Here is a 25,257-nt window from a genome sequence, read left to right on the forward strand (position 1 = left end):
GAGGCTGCCCTAAGCCACGATTGAGCTCTAGCCTGGGTGACAGAGCGAGACACTGTCTCTAAATAAATAGATAAATAAATAAATAAATAAATAAATAAATAAATAAAACAAAACAGTTGGGATCCTAAGCCTACTGGTTCACAGAGTTCAAGAAAAGCTGAAGAATTGGATGTCCTGAAGTCCACTCAGCCCATTTCCTTTTACTGCTTGGGCCTGGATGAGGACCCTTGTACCTTTCCACGGCAGGAGTTCTCAGTCAGCCACGGCGGGTGCCCCTCCTCCTCTTACTTTTCAGAGAGCCACAGCTCTCTCTGGAGTAGGGTCATTATTATGTCTGGTTTTTGTTTTGTTTCATTTCGTTTTGTTCTTTGCATTCTAAGCCCATTTGACGATGTTTAGCAGAAATTTCTTTAGGTTTCTGTTACGTGTACATATCAGAGACAGTGATAGAGATAAAGAGAGAGAGAGGCTGGGAGGGATGGAGGAAGAGACAAGAGAACTGGTTATTTTAAAAGGTATTCACAAATGGGGGAGTTATACCTATGTTTTTAGGCTGCCCATTTACACAAACGCACTGCCCTGCTACTTAAAATGTTTAAGTGTCCCCAAACTACAGTAAATCAATGGTCACCTACAGTCGAATCAGGAGATGATCTGTTTCCATTGCACTTCCTTCCCAGTCCCCAGGTTTTGCAGACTCCAAAACAGGCAGTACGCATTCCCTGGGGGTAGCACATCCTGTATGGCTCACCCATCAGCCAGCAGCGTTGCCGGTTCCGGATTCCAGGCTTGAGGTGGGCGGCAGGCATCCCCTCGGACCCAGGCTGCAACGAAACTCCTCATCTGGCTCTTTACTTAGCCGATGTGGTGTGTTTTTCCCCCCTAATGTTAAAACCAGGCTCAAGAATGGTCCAAAATAAGCAATTTGCTGTCATTAGATATTTCCCTTATGCCACAAAAAGAATTCACGCACCAGACCTATACCGTCAGGAATCCCGAGACATCTCACATTCAACCCAAACAGCCGGTTGCTGCCCATAAGGGCCGTTCAGCACCTTCGAGTCACTCGTGAATTTCTTTAGTTATTCAGGAATCGAGCCGCTTTGAGAACTTTGGGTCTCTACTATGGCACGGAGCCAAATATTGCGTTACAAGTGTGAAAATTCATCACAGCAATTAGGCAGGGAAGAGAGGTGTCAGGTTCAGGGTTCCTGGAGCAGCGTTGGGTTACCACACATGGATTACACAGAATATTGTAGTCAGCTTAGTGAAGGCCAGATTGGGACCTCCAATGCCTACATTTTAATTTCCATAGTGGCTTTTAAACCCAAAACTGCTGTTCTCTAAACAACAATGACCAAAATCAATACAGTTTTAATACACATTGGAGTTACCTGGATGTTTTCTCTGTTGCATTTTATTGAAAGGAATCTGACAGTGGTCATTTTCAATCATGCAAAACAGATACTGAGCTCAAAATACAACAGTCCGAAATGTTTTTAATCCCTTTACAACGCAGACAACACATCTACCTAAGCACATTCTCTTCTTTCACTTCTAGAAAGGCACACGCTGTGGGACCAGGTGCTAAACCATTCAGGAAGGGCAATAGAAGTTCAGCGAAGGGAGAGTCTCCGGGGCACGGTAGTGGAAAAGCTTTAGGAGGAACTCAGGCCTTGAGTGGGACTCTGAGAGATAGGCGGGCTATAGAGAGGTGGCTGGGAAGGACAAGACACAGTGGTTGCAGGAATGGCACGCCTGAAGGCATGGGAATCAATAATTCCATAAACTAGATGGAGGGTGCTGCTCTAGGTTCTATGGGATAAAGAAAGACAATAGTGTCTGTCCTTAAGGAGTATGAAACCTGGTTGGAAAATATACAGAGTGAGTTAAGGATGCATTCCAGAATGAGAGGTGGCTGTACAAAGCACTTCAACAAGGGGGTTGCCAGGAGCAGAGATGGGATATGAGGATGGCTGAGGGCTGAGAGATCTGCACCAGGGAGCTTAGTGAGAAACAGAGTGGGAGGGAGTCAGGGCTCAGGGACAGGCAGCCACAAAGCCAGACCGGGCTTGAATGTAGCAAGGAAGAAGGAATCTGTGTGCATTCATGATCTAAGAGTCAGTGAAACAGAGGTAGAGCTTGTTTACCATAGAAGAACACCTTAACATTAATGCAATTACTTCAATCCCATTGTTTCATCTGGTACCCACAGCTACAGTGTAAGGAAGGTAGAGTAAATATTAAACCAGTTTAAAAGTAAAGAAGTCAAGTCTCAGATTTATCTGTAACACAACTGCTAGGATCTTTGATTCCCAGTCGTACTCTTGAAGGCCAGTGTTCTTTCTACTCTTGCTTATGTCAGTGAGACAGATTTGGATTTACTTAGCTTTTATAAAGGACCTCCTGTCTGTGTGACCTGTTCAACTTATGATTTTTTATGTTTTGATGGATTTATTGGAATATTAAATGTGTTCTCAACTGACAGTGGGTCTATTGGGAAGGAACCACATCATAAGTCAAGGAGCCTTTGCATGATCCCCAGGCTCTGATATGGTTTGGCTGTGTCCCCACCCAAATCTCATCTTGAATTGTAGCTTCCATAATTCCTACATGTTGTGGGCGGGACCCTGTGGGAGGTAACTGAATCATAGGGGGGTTTCCCTTATACCATTCTCATGGTAGTGAATAAGGCTCATGAGATCTGATGGTTTTATAAAGGGTTTCCCTTTTCATTTGGCTCTTACTCTCTCTTGCCTACTGCCATGTAAGACGTCACTTTCATCTTCAACCATGATTGTGAGGCCTCCCCAGCCACGTGAAACTGTGAGTTCATTAAACCTCTTGTTTTTTATAAATTACCCAGTCTCAGGTATGTCTTTATTAGCAGCTTGAAAACAGGCTAATACAGGCTCCAATAGCACTTAGTAGGTGTCATTCAGAAGTAATGCAATGAGGGACTGGATTAAGTTGATCACAATGAGAAGAATGAAGAGGAAAGGGATAAATACAAGAGAATAATCACTAAGATATGAAGACTGATTAGTCATTGAGGGTTAGGCACTTTTGCCTTCATGGGCCCCTTCCTCCACAAACAGAAAGAAAGAAAAAAATGAATATTGTATATATATTTTATTACTACAAAGATGAATATATTAATATTACATATTAGAAAAAATACCTAAATTTTTTAATTTATATTTTAAAAGAAATTAAAACATTTTTATGGGCCCCTAAAACTATCCCCAGCTCTAGGCACTATGCTTATTATGAATAAATCAGTCCTGCAATTGCAAAGATATGGAACCAATCTAAGTGCCCATTGACCAATGACTGGGTAAAGAAAATGTGGCATATATACACCATGGAATACTACTTATCCATAAAAAGGAATGAAATAATGTCTTTTGCAACAACTTGGATACAGCTGGAGGCTATTATTCTAAGTGAAGTAACTCAGGAATAGAAAACCAAATGCTGTATGTTCTCAGGGTGGGAGGGGGTGAGGGATGAAAGACTATATATTAGGTAAAGTGTACACTGCTTGAGTGACAGGTGCACTAAAATCTCAAAATTCACCACAATAGAATTCATCCATGTAACCAAAAACCACATGTATCCCAAAAACTTTTGACATAAAAATAAATAAATAAATAAATAAATAAATAAATAAATAAATATAGGGAAGATTAGAGTTTTGAATGACTGCAAATTTCTAACAAGAGAACCTGGAAGAATAGTAACACCTCCAAAAGAATTGAAGAAGTAAAGAAGTGCCAGACTATTCAGGAAGTGCTACAGAAATTCAGCAAAGGAAGACGTCCCAGGGGCACAGTAGCGGAAAAGAAGATAGATTAATTTGAAGATGAAGTTAATAATTTTGATGTTGGACTTATGGAACTTGAAGTGACTAAAGAAATCCAGATGAAAAGGGCCAGTCAGTAATTTGAAATACAGCCTCTAGGTTAGGCATGTTTGGAAGTCAATAGTGTAAAGTGAAACCATGAACGTGAATGATTTCCCCAACCAAGTGGATTACAGCAGGAGGCCCTGGAAAGTAAGACCCGGGCTTATGAGATGCCCCATAGCTAAAGAGATGGAAGAGGAAAAGGAAGCAGCGGCATCTGGAGAAATGGAGTTCCCTGTGTCCGGAGGGGTTGGTGGTGGTGTGACTGGGACTGTGGCTAGACTTTATTCACAAAATGGAATTATTTGTTGTTGTTGTTGTTGTTGTTGTTGTTGACATGGAGTCTCACTCTGTCACCCAGGCTGGAGTGCAGTGGCGCTATCTTGGCTCACTGCAACCTCCCCCTCCCAGGCTCAAGAAAGTCTCCTGCCTCAGTCTCCTGAGTAGCTGGGATTACAGGCACCCGCCACCATACCCAGCTAACTTTTTTGTTTTAATTTTTGGTAGAGATGGGGTTTCACCATGTTGGCCAGGCTGGTCTCAAACTCCTGACCTCAAGTGATCCGACCACCTTAGCCTCCCAAAGTGCTGGGATCACAGGCATGAGCCACCATGCCTAGCCTCAAAATGGAATTCTAATCAGAAGTGGCATAATCATGAAATTGAAATGGAGACAGCAGCCATATCTCATTCACCCTCTCTTCCTGTGTCCTTACTGTCCCTAAATACCTAAACACACACACACACCTCCAACCAAAAACGTTTGCTGAATGAAGATACACAGACTGGAGATTGAAGGAAACAATCTGGTTACTTAGCAACCCAAGGCAAGCAGAGCAAACTTGGCAAAGCAAAAATTACAAAAGCACATTTATGGTTAAGGCGTGAGCAGATGAAAAAATGTGAAGTGACTTCTTTCACTTTGAGAAAAATGTCTCTTGTTGGGTAACTACTAGTTCCACTGTGTGCCATCCAAATCATAATCATCATCGTTGCTGGTTTGGTTGAGGTGGGTATAGATAATGGTAGTCATACTTAGAATTTGTTGTGAGGAGCTTGTTTTCTGTACTAACATTTCCTTACAGAAAATGACCACTGATGAAGTTTGCAACACATTTCTCCTGAGACTATAGATGCTAGGTGTTTGGGTACAATTGCAGTAACCCACTCAGAAACAGATGGATTTGTGAATGATTGATGGGTGAACAGGGAGGTGGCTGTTTAAGGTCAGTCATCTGAATCATGTCCTGAGAGAGTTCCCATGGAGTTACATAGGATGAAAATCTGGGCCAGTATTCACATGCCTGATTATTGAAGTAAGAACAGCTGCATTTATTTCAACATTCTCAGCCTCACACATACATACATGCCAGTGAAGCTCAGAGGTTAAATTGTAAGAAGAAAAACATAAGTAAGATAATAAGACAATAGAACTGAAAAAATATCCTGGAAAATTAAGCCCATGCTTCAGCTAAGCTTGAATATAAATCTAAATGAATTACTCAAATCTAAATAAATTATAAATAAGTCTAAATAAATTATAGCACAGAGGAAAAGAAGGAAAAATGCAAGAGATTATGAGACATGGAGGAAAAAACACAAAATCCTAATGCATCTAATTAGAATTTTAGCAAGAAAGAGTAAATGTGACGAGTACAAAAAATATTTAAGGAGATAATAGCTAAAATTTTTCCAGAATCAGTTAAAGCCATAAATCTACAAATAAAAGAAACTGAAAATATAATAAGTATAATAAGCAAATAAACACAAAGGAAACAATATTTATAGTGAAACTGAGGAACAGTTTTAAGAGAGAGGGAGAAAAGATCTTAAAGGCACCCAAACAGAAAACATAAATCACCACTATCAACAACAAATCAATTAGACAGACAGCAGACTTCGCTGTGGCAGTAATAGAAGACAAACGGGTGGAATATCTTCAAAAGGTGAGGTATTTTCCATTAATATGGAATGATGTATTGCGCAAACCTCTCCTTCAAGAACAAAATAATAACTACAACATCTTCAGATTTTAAAAAACTTGAAAAATTGCTAATAGAACAACTTTCAGAAGAAGAAAAATGATTCCAAAAGGAAAGTCTAGAATATAAGAAAGGGTAAGCACAATAGCAAAGATATGGAATCAACCTAAGTAGCCATCAATGGTAGGCTGGATAGAGAAAATGTGGTACATATACACCATGCAATACTATGCAACTATAAAAAAAGAATGAGATCACATTCTTTGCAGGAACATGGATGAAGCTGGAGGCCATTATACTTGGCAAACTAATACAGCAACAGTAAACCAAGTACTGTATGTTTTCACTTACAAGTGAGAGATAAATAATGAGTATAGATGGACATATTGATGGAAACAAAAGACATGAGGGCCTACAGGAGGTGGAAGGTGGAAGGAGGGAGAGGATCAGGAAAAATAGCTAATGGATATGAGGTTTAATACTTGGATGATGAAATAATCTGTACAACAGACTCCCATGATGTGAGTTTACCTACATAATGAACCTGCACATGTACCTCTGAACTTAAAATAAAAGTTAAAAATAAAATAAGAAAGCCGGGCGCGGTGGCTCAAGCCAGTAATCCCAGCACTTTGGGAGGCCGAGACGGGCGGATCACGAGGTCAGGAGATCGAGACCATCCTGGCTAACACGGTGAAACCCCGTACTAAAATATACAAAAAACTGGCCAGGCGAGGTGGCGGGCGCCTGTAGTCCCAGCTACACGGGAGGCCGAGGCAGGAGAATGGCGTAAACCCGGGAGGCGGAGCTTGCAGCGAGCGGAGATCTGGCCACTGCACTCCAGCCTGGGCGACAGAGCGAGACTCCGTCTCAAAAAATAAATAAATAAATAAATAATAAAATAAAATAAGAAGTGGTGAGCAAAGAAACTGGTAAATGTGGAGAAAACTACACATAAGAAATACAAACAATCAAACATAATATTGATAAGATCTCATTTGTGAGGATTGCAAAATAGAAGTTGAATCTAAAAGACGGCAACAATAGCAGATGGGTGTGAAGGTTGATGGGATCTCAGTTATAAGTTCTTGTATTTTTCTCGAAGAGCATGACAGGTATTGTTTTTTTCTACATTTAATATATATAACTTCAAAAGAAACCAGCAAAGAATAGAAATAAAATTGAATCTCCCTATAGTCTGAGATGAAATGAAATAGTTGTGGGGAATACAAAAGACAGCAAGAAATAGGGGGGTGAAGCATAGTGAATTCAGGACAAGCCACGATTAAATAAAATAGTAGGTGTAAATGCAAAGGTGTACAAAACTCACCAGCCAAGAGACATGGGATGATGACAGTCTCTTAGAACAGATGAAACCCAATCATGGGAAATAAAGAAAGCAAGATCCAGAGAGCGAATAAGCTGTTATGGGAAATTAAAAGGTACGTCTCTAACGCAGATGCTACAACTGTGCAGAGGAGAGAGCCAAGAGGGCAGTGACACAGTGATGCAGCAATGCAGACAGGACACAGTTGGAAGCCCCAGTCTCAGCCCTGTATGATCGTGGGCAAATATTTAACCTGAACTTCATTCTCTAAAGCAATAGAGTTGAGATAATAATAGCACCTACTTCTTGGAGTTATCTTAAGGATCCTATGAGATGTTATAGGTAAGCACTTAGTACGGTGCCTGGCACTAGGATGGACACAGAGAAACTATTGTTAGTGTGGCCTGGGGGAAGGGGGATCGGTCTTATATTGTGGAAACCTTTGGATCTGAGGAGGTAATAGATAATAGTAGAATTAGGGGAGGTAAAACAGTAAGAAGGACAGAAAATAGAAAACCATGAGCAAAGCTTGAGACAAACTGTGGAGATGAGATACGACTGGCCCAGGGCAACACACAGGTGGGCGGGCTGGGGAACAAGGCCTGTTTCCTTCGCGTCCCATTTCCTCTTCACCTCCATTGTCCTCCAGGATGTCTTGCTAGAAGTCAACGATTACCCTGAGAAAACATCTGCATCTGAAAACAGCTGGACGTGGATTCATCTCACCAAAAGTGTTTTTTCAGAGTTCGAACATGAATGCAGTGTGTCACCAGCAATGTCATGAGAACTCCAGAGACAAAAATGTGGTCTATGCAATGAGAAGACCCCAGGCAAGAAAGCTTCTGTGTCAGATGGTGTCAAAACATTGCAAGATCCAGAGAGGCAGAGCCCATTGCCAGAGCAGATGCCTAAACTCACATTGCTGCTAGCTTCACAAGACACACACACACACACACACACACACACAAAAGCACAAACACACACGCATGCACAGACAGGTAGAGTGCATGTATATGTATGCACAAACATGCACACATACACACATGCACACACTACAAATACATATATACACATGCCATACACACACACACTACACATGGACAGACACACCTATTAGCAAAATAAATTATTTGAGCATAGCAATTAACAACAACCAAATATCCTTATACTTAGCCTCATTTTATATTCTTTGCACGCTTCCCAATTTTTCAGTCATGAAAACAAGCCCTATCAATGTTAAATTTATTTTAAGAATAATTAAATATATTCTTAAGGGCTTACATTATTCAAATAGTATTCTATGCTTCAATCTGTCCTGAGTAATGAATTCATTTATGTGCCTTGAGAATACAGTGATTGTAATTTAATAACTATAAAATTCTCTCTCTCTAAGCAGCAGAGAAATGCTCTATTACATTATTATATTAAGCTCATGGTCAAATTATAGCTATATAATAAAAAACATATTTCTGTGTAGGCCATTGAATACTCTTAAATTTGAATAGGAAATTTTTGGCACAAAAACACCAACACTTGTAGAACACAGCACAATAGCTTTCCGAATTATTTGCTTATCTTTATGCCAATATACAGCAATTCCCTGTCTGTTCCAGTATTTTCCCATTCAGTTATAAGTCTAAAATTCTTGAACTTTTCACTACTTCCCCTGGTAGCATAGTAGAAAGCAAAGCAATATATAGATTTTGCTATAATTTACTCCGGATTTTGTAGGTGAAAACTTACTCAAAAATTCGCATGTGTGTGTTGGGTGTGTGTGTATAATTTCAACATGTGCGGGGGTGGGTGTGTATTAGTGTGTATGTTTTGGTGTGTGTGTCTATTGCTCTGTGTGTTTTGAGGGGAGTTGGTGTGTGTGTGTTGGTGTGTGTATTGTGTGTGGGGTTGTGTTGGAGGGGTGTGTGTTTGGTGTGTGCACGGGTACATGTGTATGTTGGTGAATATATGTGTTTGGGTATGTGTGCATTGGTCTGTGTGTTGGAGGTGAGTTGGTATGTGTGTTGATACGTGTGTATGCATGTGCATGTGTGTGTGCATGTGTATGTGTGTTGGCGTGTACATGTATGTGTTGGAGGGTGTTGGTGTGTGTGTGCTGAGATGTGCATATTGGGGTGTATGTGTGTTGACATGTTTGTGTTGGGTGTGTGTGTGTGCAAATGTGATGGGAAATGGACAGTCCACCAGGTGCTAGCTCAAGAAAGTATATACTTACATATATACTTTAGCTTATATATATACTTATACTTAGCTTATAGTCTTATAGCTTAAGTCTTGGCAACTTGCATTTAGGTTTCCACATTAATAATGTAATTTATAAAGTGTGTATGAGATTACATCTTTTACAAAAGCTTTTCTAAGAAAGGTTTTGTTTCTAAGAAAGGTATTGTTTCAATACATTTTAAATGCTACACAAAAACAAAAATGGCTCCACAAAATCAGAATGAAGTTCAAGAGGTTAATGTAAGTCATCATATTTTGAGGGTAAAAAAAAAAAAAACTTTCAGGAAAGCCCCCTTTTATGCTGGGCAAGCCCCAGGGAGTGACCCTGTTCACACACTGAACAGGGACCAATGCCCTTGCTGGAAAGTGAGCATGAAGCTGGGAAGGAACAGTCACAGATGAGATGCAAGAGCTGGAAAATGGGCCCAGAGCTCTAACTGGCTGTGGTTGATTGACTATCAAAGACATCATGTCTAATGTTTGCCTCCCTGTTTTAAAAGGGAAGATACAAAGGAAGATATGGAGAAAGCAAACTAATCTGACCACAGATGCAGAAAACAGGCCCTAAGGAAAGAAAACACACAAGTGTTAGATGGAGGAATAAGTTCTAGTGTTTGATAATACAGTAGGCAAATTGTAGTTAGCAATAATTTATTACATATTTCAAAAGAGCTAGAAGAGGAGTTTGGAATGTTCCCACCACAAAGATTAGATAAATGTTAAGTGATGCACATCCCTACTACCCCGATTCGATCATTATACATCGTACACAGGCATCAAAATATCACATGTACCCTGTGAGTATGCACAACAATGATATACCAATTAAAACAAGAAAAGAAGGAAGAAAATGCAGGTGGTATTGCTTCACCTGGATGTAGAAAGCAGGAGATCTCATTTCTCCTAAAGTCTAGAGAAGGCAGTGATGCTGTGAGCCTGCCTTATAGTGGGGGAGAGATTGAGAGGACAGACACAGATTTTCACACTGATGGAGGTATTGTCTAGGGGTTCAATGTGGAAGGGGCAGGGACATCGTGTTAGAGAGCTTCCAACCGGGTCAGGATCCCCACAGAAAGCCTTAAACTCAGGTGTTAGTTTTCTGATAAGAACGGGTTTACATGAAGTACTGTGCAGCCATGAAAAACCATGAAATCATGCCGTTTGCAGAAACACGAATAAAGCTGAAGGCCATTATCCTAAATGAACTAACTAGAAACAGAAAATCAAATACTTCGTGTTCTCACTTACAGGTGGGGGCTAAACAATGGGTACACATGGACGTAAAAGATGGAAATAATAGGCCAGGAGCAGTGGCTCATGCCTGTAATCCCAGCACTTTGGGAGGCTGAGGAAGAAGGATGGTTTGAGCCCAGGAGTTAGAGACCAGCCTGGACAACATAGTGAGAGCCCACCTCTACAAAAAAAAAAAAAAAAACTTTAAAATTAGCCAGGCAGGGTGGTGCACATCTCTTTTTCCAGCTACTCAGGAGACTGAGGCAGGAGGATCACTTGAGCCCAGGAGATCAAGGCTGCAGTGAGCCATGATCATGCCACTGAACTCCAGCCTGGGTAGCAGAGCAAGACCCTATCTTGAAAAAAAAAAAAAACAGTAAAGATGTAAATAATAGACACTGGAGACTCTAGAAGGGGGAAGGTTGCAAAAATACCTATTGGGTGCAATGTTCACTGCTTGGGTAATGGATATAGTTGAAGCCCAGTCCTCACCAGTATGCAATATACCCACGTAACAGACATGCATGTGCACCCCCTAAATCTAAAATAAAATACAGAATGGGTTAAGTGAGGCATCAAGACGTAGTGCTGCAGAAGTTAGCGCTACACTGATCTACAGCAAGCAATGGCCTGGGGGCTCTAAGGTTATAGAGACAGATGGCTGGGACGCATCTCAGCTCTGCTGCTCACTAACTGAGGAAATTCAGACAAGGGGCTTCCCCGCTCTGTGTCTCCATTCCCTTATCTGTAATATGAGGATAAGGATCACTCATACCTCCTGGGATGGCTGTGAAAATAAATGAGCCCATGTCTAGAAAACACTCACCCAGGACATGGCAGCTGGTGGGGCTGCAGTCAGGTAGGGTGTGATTTCACTCTACAGTCAACTGCAGATGGGTGGCAAAATACCAAATTAAGATTCAGGGGATTTCCAGGAACATTCTATATAGTTGATTAGCTAACGATGCAAGTGATGAATAAGGACAATTCTCCATCAGTGATGCAAGTGATGAATAAGGAGAATTCTCCATCAGTAGTGGTGGCATGAGGTGAGCCCTGCGTTGGAAGTCAGAAGAGCTGCGTTCAGGTTCTGGGGCCATTTCATGTCATGGAGGCAGTGAGCAAGGCACTCCATCTCTCTGGGCGTGGGTTTCCTCATCTCTGCTCTATTTATCTCGGGGTTGTTGTGAGAATCAAATAAAAATCTGCCTTCATCATCCACCTGGTGCCAATTACCGCACCACGGCCTGGGGCTGCTCCGGAGGGGGCAGGCAGTGGGGAGGATCAGCAGAGGCCCGTGGGTACAGGGCAGAGTCTGAAGTCAGCGCCAGGTGGTACAGTGACAAAGGAAGCTGCAAGGAACTGGGCAAACGTCAGCTGCTGATGTGCATGTCGCCATTTCTAGGGCATGACTGCAAGGTAATCGCCAAGGAAGAAACTTTGAAAAGGGCTTTCAGGTTCAAAGTAGGATCTGTCTAAGGTAAACAGGCTGAATGTTTAGCAGACGTGCTCAAATTCACCTGCGAAACCAACAAGACCAGAAAGACTTCCTCGGGGATACACAGATGTGGATTAATGGAGGCACTGGGACTCTTATAGCCCCTGGTAAATTTAAGACTTAATACTGATGGTACAGATGCGGCTCGGATGAGTGGAGGAACACCAGGGCTCTTGTACTGCACGAATTAGATAAAACGACATGGAAACACGTGGAGTTATTTTAAGGAGAGGAGAGTTTAATAGGCAGGAAAGAGGGGAGATGAAAGAAAGACGCAGCTCCCCTATACAAGACAGAGGGAGAGGGGCTCCAAAGCCGACAAAGATGCCGCGTGAGGAAGGGGGGATACCAGCCAGTTATATGAGGAGGCTGGAGGAGGCGGAGTCTGATTTGCACAGGGCTCAAGGGATTGCTTTGACCTGGCATGTCATTCACTTAGCCCGTGAAAAAAACTGGCCCTCCTGCACTAGCCTTTTAATATGCAAATACAGGGCGCCATGATGTTCTACACACGTGGGGTTATGTGGGGATGGCCATGCTGCCAGGCACATGTGGGCAAGGGCAAGAGGACAACGGTGGGAATCGCCATGTTGGGTGGACCCAGTTTCTAATGGCTGGTATTTGCATGTTAAAGGTTGCGGGCCTGGCTCTAAGAGCCAAAGCTTTCCTGCTAGACAAGAAATTTGTCTGGAGCGGCTTTAAAAGAGATAAAAATTTTCCAAGGAGGCTTTTTCCTCTCTATCTGACTGAAATTATTTCTTAATAACTCCTGTAACAGTATAGATTTCTCCGCTAGCAAAGCTGATATTTTTCTTCTAACTTTCTTTCGGTGCAGCTTCAGTTATTCCTTCCAGTTTTGTCCTCACCCTCCACATGACTGGCTAACCGGGTGACACTGGATGTATAGTTCACTCTCACTCAATGCCTCGTGTTTGACATATATGAACTAGAGGTGGCTCATGCCTGTCCCAAACATATATAGAATGTATTTGACATCCTTGAGACAGCAAAATGTTTCTCCCTAGGAAGAAAATTCATGTAGCATTAAGGAAGAAACTTTACAGTGTCCTGGAAAATTTATCAACTTAAACAGTGAGACCCACCAGATGGAGCAAATAGAATCATTCCCTGGAGGCTTTCAGAAGCAAAGGAAATTACTATCCTTGAGAAACGCCCTTGTCGCTGCTATAATATTTATTTCAGTCTTGCTCAAAAAGTATTTAGGTCATTTGCTGCAATCAATAGAATTCTCCATTAGTGTGAGGAAAGTTGCATTCTAAGATTCAGGGAAATCTAAAATACCCTCTAGGAATATTAAGAAACTCACACAGGTCTACTCCTGGAAACTTATTTACTGTGACAGCGTATAAATGTTTTAAAACACTTGGTTGCCAAATATCAGTCCGCATTATGGACAACTTAAAAAAAGAAAGTCACCCCAGCTAGGTTCCACCAGTTTCTATGCTCTGACCTGGGGAGAATGGAAAGCTTGGGGGAAGTGGAATCAGATCATTCTAGCTCAAAAGAAAGCCTTCCTGCTTCTGGTGACTGGCTGCCTTCCCAATTATTAATGAAGAAAGACTCCTTTTTTCCATTTCCTAATGATGTCCACAGTTGAAGTGCAAACTGACTACAGCTGAGTATTTAAGTGGAATATTTCAAGGACATTTATCGTAAGTGGATACAGAGACCACGCTCCTGTTTCAGCTTCAAGTTTTAAATGTCAAACACCTGGAGACATAATTACTCAACCTTAAAATCATTCTATGAGTTCATTGCTCTGGTTTAGGGAAAGTCAAACTAGTAAGTTATGTTCAAGACACCATTAGGCTGGGGACGGAGGGATTGAGGGCTGTTGGAGGGCAAGGGAGGAGGAGTCCACACTAAGTCTTTATAAGTCTTTAACCAGAGAGCCCTCTTGCCCCATTACACATGGTGAATGTATAATGCCCCGTTAGTATATATCTCAGATGGGAAGAATGAAGGATTTCATATGTATTCAAGGAATCGGAGGTACAAGCAAATTTACTGACAGTAACATCATATATAATTTGGCCATGAAAAATTTTCTAGTGGGACAGGGATTTAAATATTAAGACAGCAGCTTCTGGCCAGGTGCAGTGGCTCACACTTGTAATCCCAGCACTCTGGGAAGCCAAGGCAGGAGTATCACCTGAGGTCAGGAGTCAAGGCCAGCCTGGCCAACGTGGTGAAACCTGCCTCTACTAAAATACAAAAATTAGCAGGCCGTGGTGGCACATGCCTGTAATCCTTGTTACTCAGGAGGCTGAGGCAGGAGAATCGCTTGAACCCGGGAGTTGGAGGTTTCAGTGACCCGAGATCGCGCCACTGCACTTCAGCCTGGGTGACAGAGCAAAACTCCGTCCAAAAAAAAAAAAAAAAAAAAAAAAAAGGCCAGGCCCGGTGGCTCACGCCTGTAATCCCAGCACTTTGGGAGGCCGAGGTGGGCGGATCACGAAGTCAGGAGATCAAGACTATCCTGGTTAACCCGGTGAAACCCCATCTCTACTGAAAAATACAAAAAATTAGCCGGGCATGGTGGCTGGCGCCTGTAGTCCCAGCTACTCAGGAGGCTGAGGCAGGAGAATGGTGTGAACCCGGGAGGCAGAGCTTGCAGTGAGCCGAGGTCGCACCACTGCAATCCAGCCTGGGCGACAGAGCGAGACTCCATCTCAAAAAAAGAAAAAAGAAAAAAAAAAAAAAAAAAAAGCAGCTTCTCCGATTCAAATGTAAGTCAACTAGTATTTCTAACCTCTTAGACATAATTGCTTAGACCAAAAGGACCATTCACTAGCATCCACAGATATCCAGAACAGAACAGACATCTGCCCTTTATTTCAAATGCACATGAAAGGTAAGTAAATTCTCATAGTTTATTTGCCCTCTGTGCCTAATTTCCATCTATTGTTCATCCACCGTGTTCTTTTTCTGAATAAAAGTAAAAAAGCAAAATAACGTGCAAATTAAGGATGGTCCAGTCAATTCCACATACTTTCAGAAACCCCTGATTTAAAGATGTTTCAGGGCCAGGCATGGTAATCCCAGCACTTTGGGAGGCCAAGGCGAGCAGATCACCTGAGGTCAGGAGATCAAGACCAACCTGGATAACGTGGTGAAACCCCCATCTCTACTAAAAATACAAAAATTAGTTGGGCCTGATGGTGCTTGCCTGTAATCCCAGCTACTCGGGAGGCTGAGGCAGGAGAATCGTTTGAACCCGGGAGGTGGAGGTTGCAGTGAGTGGAGATTGCGCCACTGCACTCCAGCCTGGGTGACAGAGCCAGACTCCATTTCAAAAAGAAAAAAAAAAAACAGAAAAAGTTTCAGAATTCCAAAGGGCAGGACTGACATACTCCTTAATATACTCTTCACTGACTAAATTTCCTAGTATCTTTTTTTTTTTTCAGTTTGAGAGCCCATACTGTTTCTTAACTGACCAGATTAGAAAAATAATCATGGTAGACACCTTAGTTCATTCTTCTAATAAGACTGTTAATCTGGTCCTCCCTGTTGCCAGCATCTCCACCTTCTACAAAATGGGTGGTCTTTTTCTTCTTTCTACCTCCTGGAGAAGATAATTTGAAGGGCCACAGGAAGTCACTTGCTTCTTTGAAGGACTTTCCGACAGTATAGATCTCATGAATCAGATCCTCCATGCAAATGATGCCGTATTTATTAAGAGACACAGCAATCAATGTGTTACCTGTCAAAGCAATTCCCTTATTGATTTTGCCATAACCACGCTTGTAGATCACTTCATTTACTAATTTGGGTACTCCCATGCAATATATGGTTCCACAATTTGGGTACTCCCATGCAATATATGGTTCCACAATCCTCAGCATGTTCACTGAAGGCTTGTTGAGCTTCACAAAGGTTCCATTGAAGATTTGACAAAGGCAAAGAAGCTGCAACACCTTTCAGACCTTTGGGCTCACACCATTGGTATCTCTGATCCTGACAACAAATGCCAATTTGGGTTCTGCAGGTACATAGACGTTGCCAGCTTTTCTTGCCAACCTCGCCATTCGAATTTCAGTTCTGTCCATCTGCCTACACTCCTTGTGATAGAGCTTTGCTTTTTCATAGACCTCAAGCTTCCTCCTTGCCTTTCGAAGCATCTTTTGGGCAGACTTCTTTCTCAGGCGCTTGATCTTCGGCTCTGCGAAATTCCTTCCCTTTTTCTTAAGGGTTTCTGGCATAGCAGGAACCTTCTTTTTCTTCTCTTCAACACCCTCCATGGTTCTAGCTAGAAAAGAGGACCCTAGTATCTTAATGTTCATAAAATACAATATTCTGCTTCTACTGGGCACATGCAAGGGATTCCTGCTGTACTTGTGCAAAAATCCTAGCTAGAAAACAACCTCTTGACTGCCCCCAGCAATTCACAGCAGCCAGAAACTATCCTCTCCCCCTAGATGGCTACAAACACTATCTTGTCATGCCTTGGCACATGACATGAAACTGGCAAGGGTGGCTAAACAAAGAAGGAGAAAAAAGTCCAAATCTGAAGCTAGGTCACAAGGAAATGGTAAGTGAAAAGTCAAACTGAAAGCATTCCTAAGCCATGATTTTGCCTCAGACCATGAAAATCCTGAATACTGGTATATTATTGTATGTATTCAAAATACTTATATTTCCTATTGCTTATACACTCATGCACACACAACTAACCAAATATACTTTCTTTTCTGGAACAGCCAGTGGAAGCCCAGCTTGTGATTATTCCAAGGATAAAAGAAGAGAACTTTGTGGATTCAGTTACTCTAACTGAACACTAAACAAAGCATAACAACTCAAAGTCATTTTTAGCCTAATACAATCTCCATATTTATTTTATGAATTTACTCAATGTCACATTCCCAGTTAACAAGGATTACAAAGAAGAATGTGAGGAGACAGGAAATGCAAATTGCAGCTTTGTTAGAAAGCAAGTCACTGCCATGTCATTCCCATTTCATAAGTTAAAGTCCCAGTTAGAAGCTAGTATCAGTTTGTCTACAATACAAAGTAAACCTCAGGATAATCTCTCCACTCGTTAAAGTGTTGGCTTATACAACTTTTTCTCTTTTAGATCAATCTTCATACTCCTGACCAATTGCTGAAGAACATAAACTCCATTTCCACCTATTTTCACCAAAACTGCATCTGATCACTTCAACTAGATTAATGAGCATCCTAGGGCTAGACATGACACCTAAGTAAGAAGTCATCAATGTTAAGCAAGCCTAACTGCAAAGCTCATCGAGTGATTTCACATAAGAGGATGTTTAAGAGTCAGAAAATTAGCTATAATTTTTTCTAGTTAAAGTCGGTGGTCAATTAACCAAAGCAGGAAATTTCTGCAAAATACATGTTTTGCCTCCCAGAAGTAAAAGCTCCTATACAGAGATTCAAGGAAAATAACGTCCTTTAATTCCTACACTTAGTCACTCAGAAACAACTGGCCCTAAACCTTTCTGCATGATCCTTCATCCAAAAAGGCAAAGTCCAGAGGCAGGGTGTGATGGCTCATGCCTGTAATCCCAGCACTTTGTGAGGCCGAGGTGGGCGGATCACATGAGGCCAGGAGTTCGAGACCAGCCTGGCCAAGATGGCAAAACCCTGTCTGTACTAAAAATACAAAAATTAGCTGGTAATGGTGGCACATGTCTATAATCCCAGCCAGTTGGGATGCTGAGGCACAAGAATCACTTGAACTCTGGAGGCAGCAGTTGCAGCAAGCCAGGATTGTGCTGCTGCACTCCAGCCTGGGTGACAAAGCAAGACTGTGTCTCAAAAAGAAAAAAAAAAAGGCAGAGTCCAAAGGCATTTTGCTAGGTGCCAGAAATACAAGGATAATTGAATGTTACCTCTTACATCAAAAAATCTACTATCTGAGAGGTGGGCACAGTGGCTCACTCCTGTAATCCCAAGGACTTTGGGAGGCTGAGGCAGGCAGATCATGAGGTCAGGAGATCGAGACCATCCGGGCTAACACGGTGAAACCCTGTCTGTACTAAAAATACAAAAAATTAGTTGGGCGTGGTGGCAGGCGCCTGTAGTCCCAGCTACTCAGGAGGCTGAGTCAGGAGAATGGCACGAACCCGGGAGGCAGAGCTTGCAGTGAGCCAAGATCTCACCATTACACTCCAGCCTGGGCGACAGAGCAAGACTCCGTCTCAAAAAAAAAAAAAAAAAAAAAAATCTATCTGAGAAGAAAAATAAATAAATAGAACTAATTTTTGGACAATGTGTTATAAACTGGTATGAACAAAATGTTACATAAGCACTGCAGAAAAAACATTTAGAAACTCAGAGAATCCCCTAGTCAAAATGACTTACAGTAGGAACCCAGTGACTATCTGAGGATGAATGAAGGAATGGATTTCGCAGGTGAGAAAGCGAGTCTCAGAGGGGCAAAGCAATTTTCCCGGAGTCACACAGCTCAACAGCAGCAAAGAAGGACAGGAACCTGTATTCTCTAATTTGTAACCACTTTTCCACCTCACCGCTCTCCAGAGGCGTGCCCTGTGAAATCCTCCAGCCACAGAGAGAATGGCCGTTTAATCTCTCACACAGAACCCCTGCCTCCTGGAAGCACAAAGATGCCTGACTTTGCATGAGTGTTCAAATCCTTGCTCAAGAGCTTCCAACATGTGGAAAAGCAAAAGACAAAGAAAGACCCAGAGCTGAAGACAGAACCCGAAAACAAGAAAAATCCTCTAAAAAGGACAATGTTTATAAAATTAGCTTTGAAATAAATGTTAAACATAACTGATACAAAACAGAATTAGCAGCACCTTTAAAATATGACACAGTTCTTGGCCTTGAGAAATTTAACTGCACAGGCGAGAAATACACATGCAAGGCAAATGCCAATAGTAGGCAATGCAGGCTGATTCCTGACCAAGTCATGAGAACGAGGCAAGGCAGGGTTCAGATAAGAATTTTACTGCAGCTTCCAGTGATCAGGGAAGTGTCTGCGAGGAAGGGAAACTAGGACAGAGCTTTGGGGAATGGATAGATTTAGATGAGAGAAGGAAGAAGGCCGGGGGCTTTGTGGAGTCAGAATGTGCAAAATCGGTATGAAAACAGCACGTCTAGCCAGAACATATTTATACACAGGAACCACTAGGATCAAACGATGGTGAACTCTGCACATTCAGTGAAGGAGTTTGGGCTTTGGATGTCAAGCCAGGGGTCCGCCGGATATTTTTAAGCCAGTGAATTAGATGATTCAAAGTAATTAATTGATGCATATACTTATGGTATGCAGAATGAACAAGAAAAGCAATAGGGAAACCAGTTTCCTAACAACAGAAAAATTACTGAGGAGGCTTGGAAGCTTGAGTAGCCTGGTGACAATGGGATGAAAAACAATAAAGAAATATCCTTCGGAAAATAATACTGGATATGACTTAGAAACCGGTTGAAATCAGAGGCAACCATGATAATCCAGAGATTTGCAGGCTCCGTGGCTGATATTATTTTATTTTATTTTATTTTATTTTATTTTATTTTATTTTTGAGACAGAGTCCCAGTCTGTCGCTCAAGCCAGAATGCAGTGGTGCGATCACCGCTCACTGCAACGTCTGCCTCCCAGGTTCAAATGATTCTTCTACTTTAGCTTCCCCAGTAGCTGAGACTACAGGCGAGCACCACCACGCCTGACTAGTTTTTGTATTTTTAGTAGAGATGGGGTTTCACCATGTTGCCTAGGCTGGTCTCGAGCTACTGGCCTCAAGTAATTCACCTGTCTCAGCCTCCCAAAGTGCTGGGATTACAGGCATGAGCCACTGTGTGCCCGGCCTGTGCTGACAAAATGGTGGTTTCACGAAAAGAAAGCAGAAATTAGCAGCAGAAAATCCATTTCGTTTTAGAGAAATCTGTAGATGTTTGAGAGAAAAACGAAAGCATCTAGATGAAAGAGGACAACAAGGAGCTGGAAATACGAGACGGACATGGCCGCCAAGTGATAATGCCAAACAACCCCTGTGCCCAAAAAGGGAACCACTGGGGGCCCCAGAACTGGAGGACGGTTCCCCTAAGGGACGGAGTAAGGGCACAAGGACAGACATTGAGAAGGACAGAAGGACTTTAAAGGGATGAGAGGAGAGCCCAGAAAAAATGGAGTCACAGAAACCCGGAAGCAGACAATTTGCAGGAGGAAAAGTACCTGCCCACGAGTGGTGCCCCAAAGACACTAAGGGCAAGACCCCACATCACACCTCAAGAATAAGGCCAGTCTTGCTCTGCTCCACTCCTCCCAGGAAGCCAGGTGAGTGTGTGGAAATCCGGTACCCACCAGCAGCCTGAATTTGATTTCAGTTCTGTTCATATAATCATTTACTGTGCACACACAGGGATGCAGTTCTGATAAACGATCCTCTCTTTTTTTAAGTCAGGGTCTCACTCTGTCACCCAGGCTGGAGTGCAGTGACACAATCACGGCTCACTGCAGCCTCCACCTCCCAGGCTCAAGTGATCCTCCCACCTCAGCCTCCCAAGTAGCTAGAACCACAGGCATGCACCACCATGCCCGGCTAAGTTTTTTATTTTTAGTAGAAATGGGTTCTTGTCATATTGCCTAGGCCCGTCTGAAACTCCTGGGCTCAAGCAATTCTCCCACCTCAGCCTCCCAAAGTGCTGGGATTACAGGCATCTGAGCCACTGCACCAGACCTAGGGAATCCTCTTTAAAGTATATCAGAGTATTCTGAGCTTCTCCAACCATCCTAAGAATTACTAGAATATTCGTGTTCATTTTCCTATATTGTAAGCCGTAGAAGTTAAAAAAAATAGGTTTCAAAGTCAGGAAGAAAGAAGCCTACTGTGTGTATAAATTTTACATGCTGCTTAAAACTGTTTAAAAGGCTATAAAAGGGATACCACTATGTGTCTTCTGAGCAGCATAATTGCAAGCCTGCAAACACAAACAGGCTTCCAAGTCCAGACCCACCTTATAAGGCCAAGACAACAGAAATAAATTCAATATGCATCAGTAGAACTTAAGAAATTTTTTCCTCTCACTTCTAGTTCAATATTTTTATCTATTCCTTTCCAAAGAAGGTAAAGAAAAAAAAAAAAAAAAGTTCCCAGAGTTTAAAATGTCAGCATTTGATTGATTAGAGTAGCTTTCCTGGCTTAACCAGTAAGTTGATTTGAACGGTTCATCCGTTAATACAGTAAAACACATGTTAAAGATTACAAATTGTTTAACAAGTTTTGACAAACAAGTCCCCTGGTGGTCTTGAAATTTCTGAGAAGCAGATGGAAGGGGTACAATTTTACAGATTCCCCTTCCTATCTGCACAAAGCCGCCTAGTTCTAAAGTAGGTATTAGTGCATATAAGGAACATTGTCAGACAATAAAGAGACACAATTGCCTCTGTTAGCACAACAATTAATTTTGTTTGCAGAGTACCAGTCAGTCCATTTGTTACCAGGAATGTGCTAATTATTCTTGCTAATTACATGCAAAACATTCATTATCACCTATAAGTGGAGCCGGACCCCTCAGGTTTCAGTGACAAATTAATTACTGTGTTTTCCTTCCGAATGTATTTCCAGTCCGTTCCTGGTATTATCTGAAAAATAAATTGTTTAGCAGCCTGCTCGTCCTTCAGAGCCACTCATTAAAATGAAAAGCAGGCCTGCAGAGATAGATCAGTTTTCCTTCCCTGTTCTATTAGGGCAGCGGCTCCTGGAAGGCTCCAGCCCCAATCATGGGTTTATAAATCCTAAAGCCCCATGAAACTTGTGCAGCTGAGTTTCATTAGGGACCAGGTACCTATGTGCAACAGTAGCCACTCACTGAATCTCCGGGAAGAGGCAAACTGTGTCAGTACCCAAAGAGGGAAGAACCGACACCCGATACACACACCTGCACCCTTCAGCCTTGCCTTGCGAAAGGTTTGGGTGACATTTTGTCATCTGGTTCAAATTTGGGGTATTTGAGTTTTATCTCTCCCCTCTACCCCCAATTTGGAATCTAGTCAATAAAAGAAAAAAAAAAAAAGTCTGAATTGCCAACTTACTCCTATGGTCTTTCCAGCTTGGGAAGAAACCCAACAGTATAGATGTATATATGTTTATTCTAAATGTGGAGTGCAGCGGAAAGACTGGGATCTGGACATAGATCATTTTGCCTTGACCCCAGATTGCCTGGAGTTATTCTCTGCTGTCTGCCTGTTCTTAACCGGAAAGAAATTAGCCTTCCTCTTCCTCTCTCTCCTCACCTTACCTTTGCTCTCCATTGTGGCAACCAACTAAAAGCCTTATGGAAAGAAAAGATGGATCGGCAGGGCTTTAGCCCCATTCTAACATGCATCCTGAATCAATCATCCAGGGTTGGTCTTTACTCACTCCTCCTCACACCATTTAGTCTCACTTCCTGGAAAGTCTAAATAGAAAGCATTTCAGGTGAAAAGTCTGCACCTTGCACAGAAGAACCCAGCTCCATTTCCATCCATCAGGCTCATTAACCTTCTATGCGCCCAGCTGTAGTGGCTCATCTTGCAAAGAACAGGTTCACATGGTCCCGTGTGTCTGTATCCTTTGTTCTTTCCAACAATTCTACCTTGTTGGTTCCTTCCTGTTTGCTTTGGCTCTTGTCAGGGTGCACGTGCCTTTTGTCTGTCAACATTTGGTCAATTTCTATAGTAGCTACATAATACAAATGCAAACAGTAGTTCTTGATCGTAAATGAAATAGGAAAGACGTTTCCAGTGTCATATAATTTACCCTTCTCACCATTTTCAATTCAAAAGAGTATTTGGAAACAGGAAATACAGGAAGCGAAATAACCCCCTGCTTAAGGTGCACATAAATTTCACGCTGGCTGAATAACCCATTGTAGTGGATTTTTACCAGAATTTGGGTTTACAGTCTTATGGCTTTCATGTTTTACATATGAAGGAAGATTGAATTTTTGGTTTTGATATCACATGTATTCCTTTCCTTAATTTCCTGAGGTTTATCATCATCTTGGCTGAAATGTGTAAGTTTAAACAGCTGAAACAAAACCTGTGTGTCCTAAAACCATGGAACCAGAAAGCTCCTGTAACAGTCAAATTGTGGGCATAAATTCTGCCTGATTTCTACTATGATGAAAGAGAAAAAGCTGCTACAACCAGGGCTCAGGGCTGAACTTCACCTCCGTGGCAGGCCACATCTGTCTCAGCCTCCTTTCTTCACAACCCTGTCCCTCTCTCATGTTCTGTGTCCCATCGGCCACCACCACATCCACCCTGTGCCTGCCTCCCCCAACTTCACCCCTCCCATCCCTTATTTTCACTCGTTGAACAGTGTTTGACTGTTTACTACACACCAGGCACTGTTAAATATTTTATATATGTTACAAATACCATCTGTCTTATCTCCTATGATTTCGAAGTTTTGCTATTCAGTCTACAGTTTTCATGTGTTATTTCAGCCAGTCTCTTGCCACTTGTAGCTTGTCAAGGCATTTCTAGAGATCATTTTATTAACCCAAAAGAATGGGTTTCTAATGGTGGGAATGGCTGAGAGCATGGCAGCCTGGTGATGGAATTATTTTGGAAGCAGCAGGGGGTCCTTGGCAGTCCATACCAAATCATATGAAGCATGTGACCACTTGGTCAACTGAGGCATAAGTTCCCCCCCACCATGCTTTCTATTCTTTGAGATGTTCAGAGATAAAGACCTGCCTCAGGAACACTTTGAAGGAACTCTCTACTCTCTAAAGTCCTTCAACCAAATGTCTAACGAAGCTTCAATTTCTTAAGATTGCAGTTTCTTTTGTTTCTTTTTTTTTTAAATCTGTTTGTTTGTATTGTTTTGTTTTCTTTTTTGAGACGGAGTCTTGCCCTGTCGCCCAGGCTGGAGTACAGTGGCGTGATCTCTGCTCACTGCAACCTCTGCCTCCCGGGTTGAAATGATTCTCCCACCTCAGCCTCCCGAGTTGCTGGGATTACAAGCGCTCACCATCATGCCTGGCTAATTTTTATTTTTGTTTTTGTTTTTGAGATAGAGTCTTGCTTTTTTTGCCCAGGCTGTAGTATAGTGGCACAATCTTGGCTCACTGCAACCTCTGCCTCCCAGGTTCAAGAGATTCTCCTGCCTCAGCCTCCCCAGTAGCTGGGATTACAGACACCGGCCACCACACCTGGCTAATTTTTGTGTTTTTAGTAGAGACAGGGTTTCACCATGTTAGCCAGGCTGGTCTCTAACTCCTGACCTCAGGTGATCCACCCCCTCTGCCTCACAAAGTGCTGGGATTACAGGCATGAGTCACCGCACCCATTCTAATGTTTGTATTTTTGTAGAGACAGGGTTTCACCATGTTGGCCAGGCTGGTCTTGAACTCCTGACCTCAGGTGATCCGCCCATCTCGGCCTCCCAAAGTGCTGGGATTACAGGTATGAGCCACTGTGCCCGGCCAAGATTGTAGTTCTTTTAAAATAGTAAGTAACCCCTGCATTATCCTGAGGATAATTATCTAGCATGGAACCTGGAATGTCAGGCTGAAGAATGTCCGAGATCCTGGACCACCCCTTTGGCAGGGACGGCACAGAGCATGCACTTTTGAGTTTGGGCCAGCCTCTACCACTTACTAACTCCGTGACAAGTCTTGGCTTCTACATGCATTAAATATGAGAATGTCACAGGGTGGTGAGGGTTAAAGGAGAAGAATTACCTGACTTTTAACCACCCTCTTGGCAGAGTAACTCCAGATATAATTAAATAATATCCTCATATTATGGGCAATACATATTGTTGCCTCACCCAACTCCTTGGAATTAAAGTAATTTGAGTAATCTAAAAATAATCTTTTTCTTATTCAGCTTACCCTTTCAAAACAAAAAATTCCTTGCACAAGTAATTTTAAAAAAGGCAATTTTGCCAGAGTGGTGACTCACAACTGTAATCCTAGTGCTTTTGGAGGCTGAGACAGGAGGAGTTCTTGAGGCTAGGGGTTTGAATCCAGCCTGGGTAACATAGTGAGACAGCTGAGGCAGGAGGATCTCTTGAGGCCAGGGGTTTGAGACCAGGCTGGGTAACATAGTGAGATCTTGTGCTGACCAAAAAA

The 25,257-nt window shown here is 42.3% G+C and overlaps 1 pseudogene; it reads right to left on the reverse strand.

The window, feature by feature from the left end:
- Window positions 1-15,672: 15,672 nt before the first annotated feature.
- Window positions 15,673-16,447, reverse strand: LOC105495955 (large ribosomal subunit protein uL30 pseudogene; annotated as a pseudogene).
- Window positions 16,448-25,257: the final 8,810 nt, after the last annotated feature.

This window comes from Macaca nemestrina, chromosome 9, assembly GCF_043159975.1.
Source record: "Macaca nemestrina isolate mMacNem1 chromosome 9, mMacNem.hap1, whole genome shotgun sequence".
Classification (NCBI taxonomy): domain Eukaryota; kingdom Metazoa; phylum Chordata; class Mammalia; order Primates; family Cercopithecidae; genus Macaca; species Macaca nemestrina.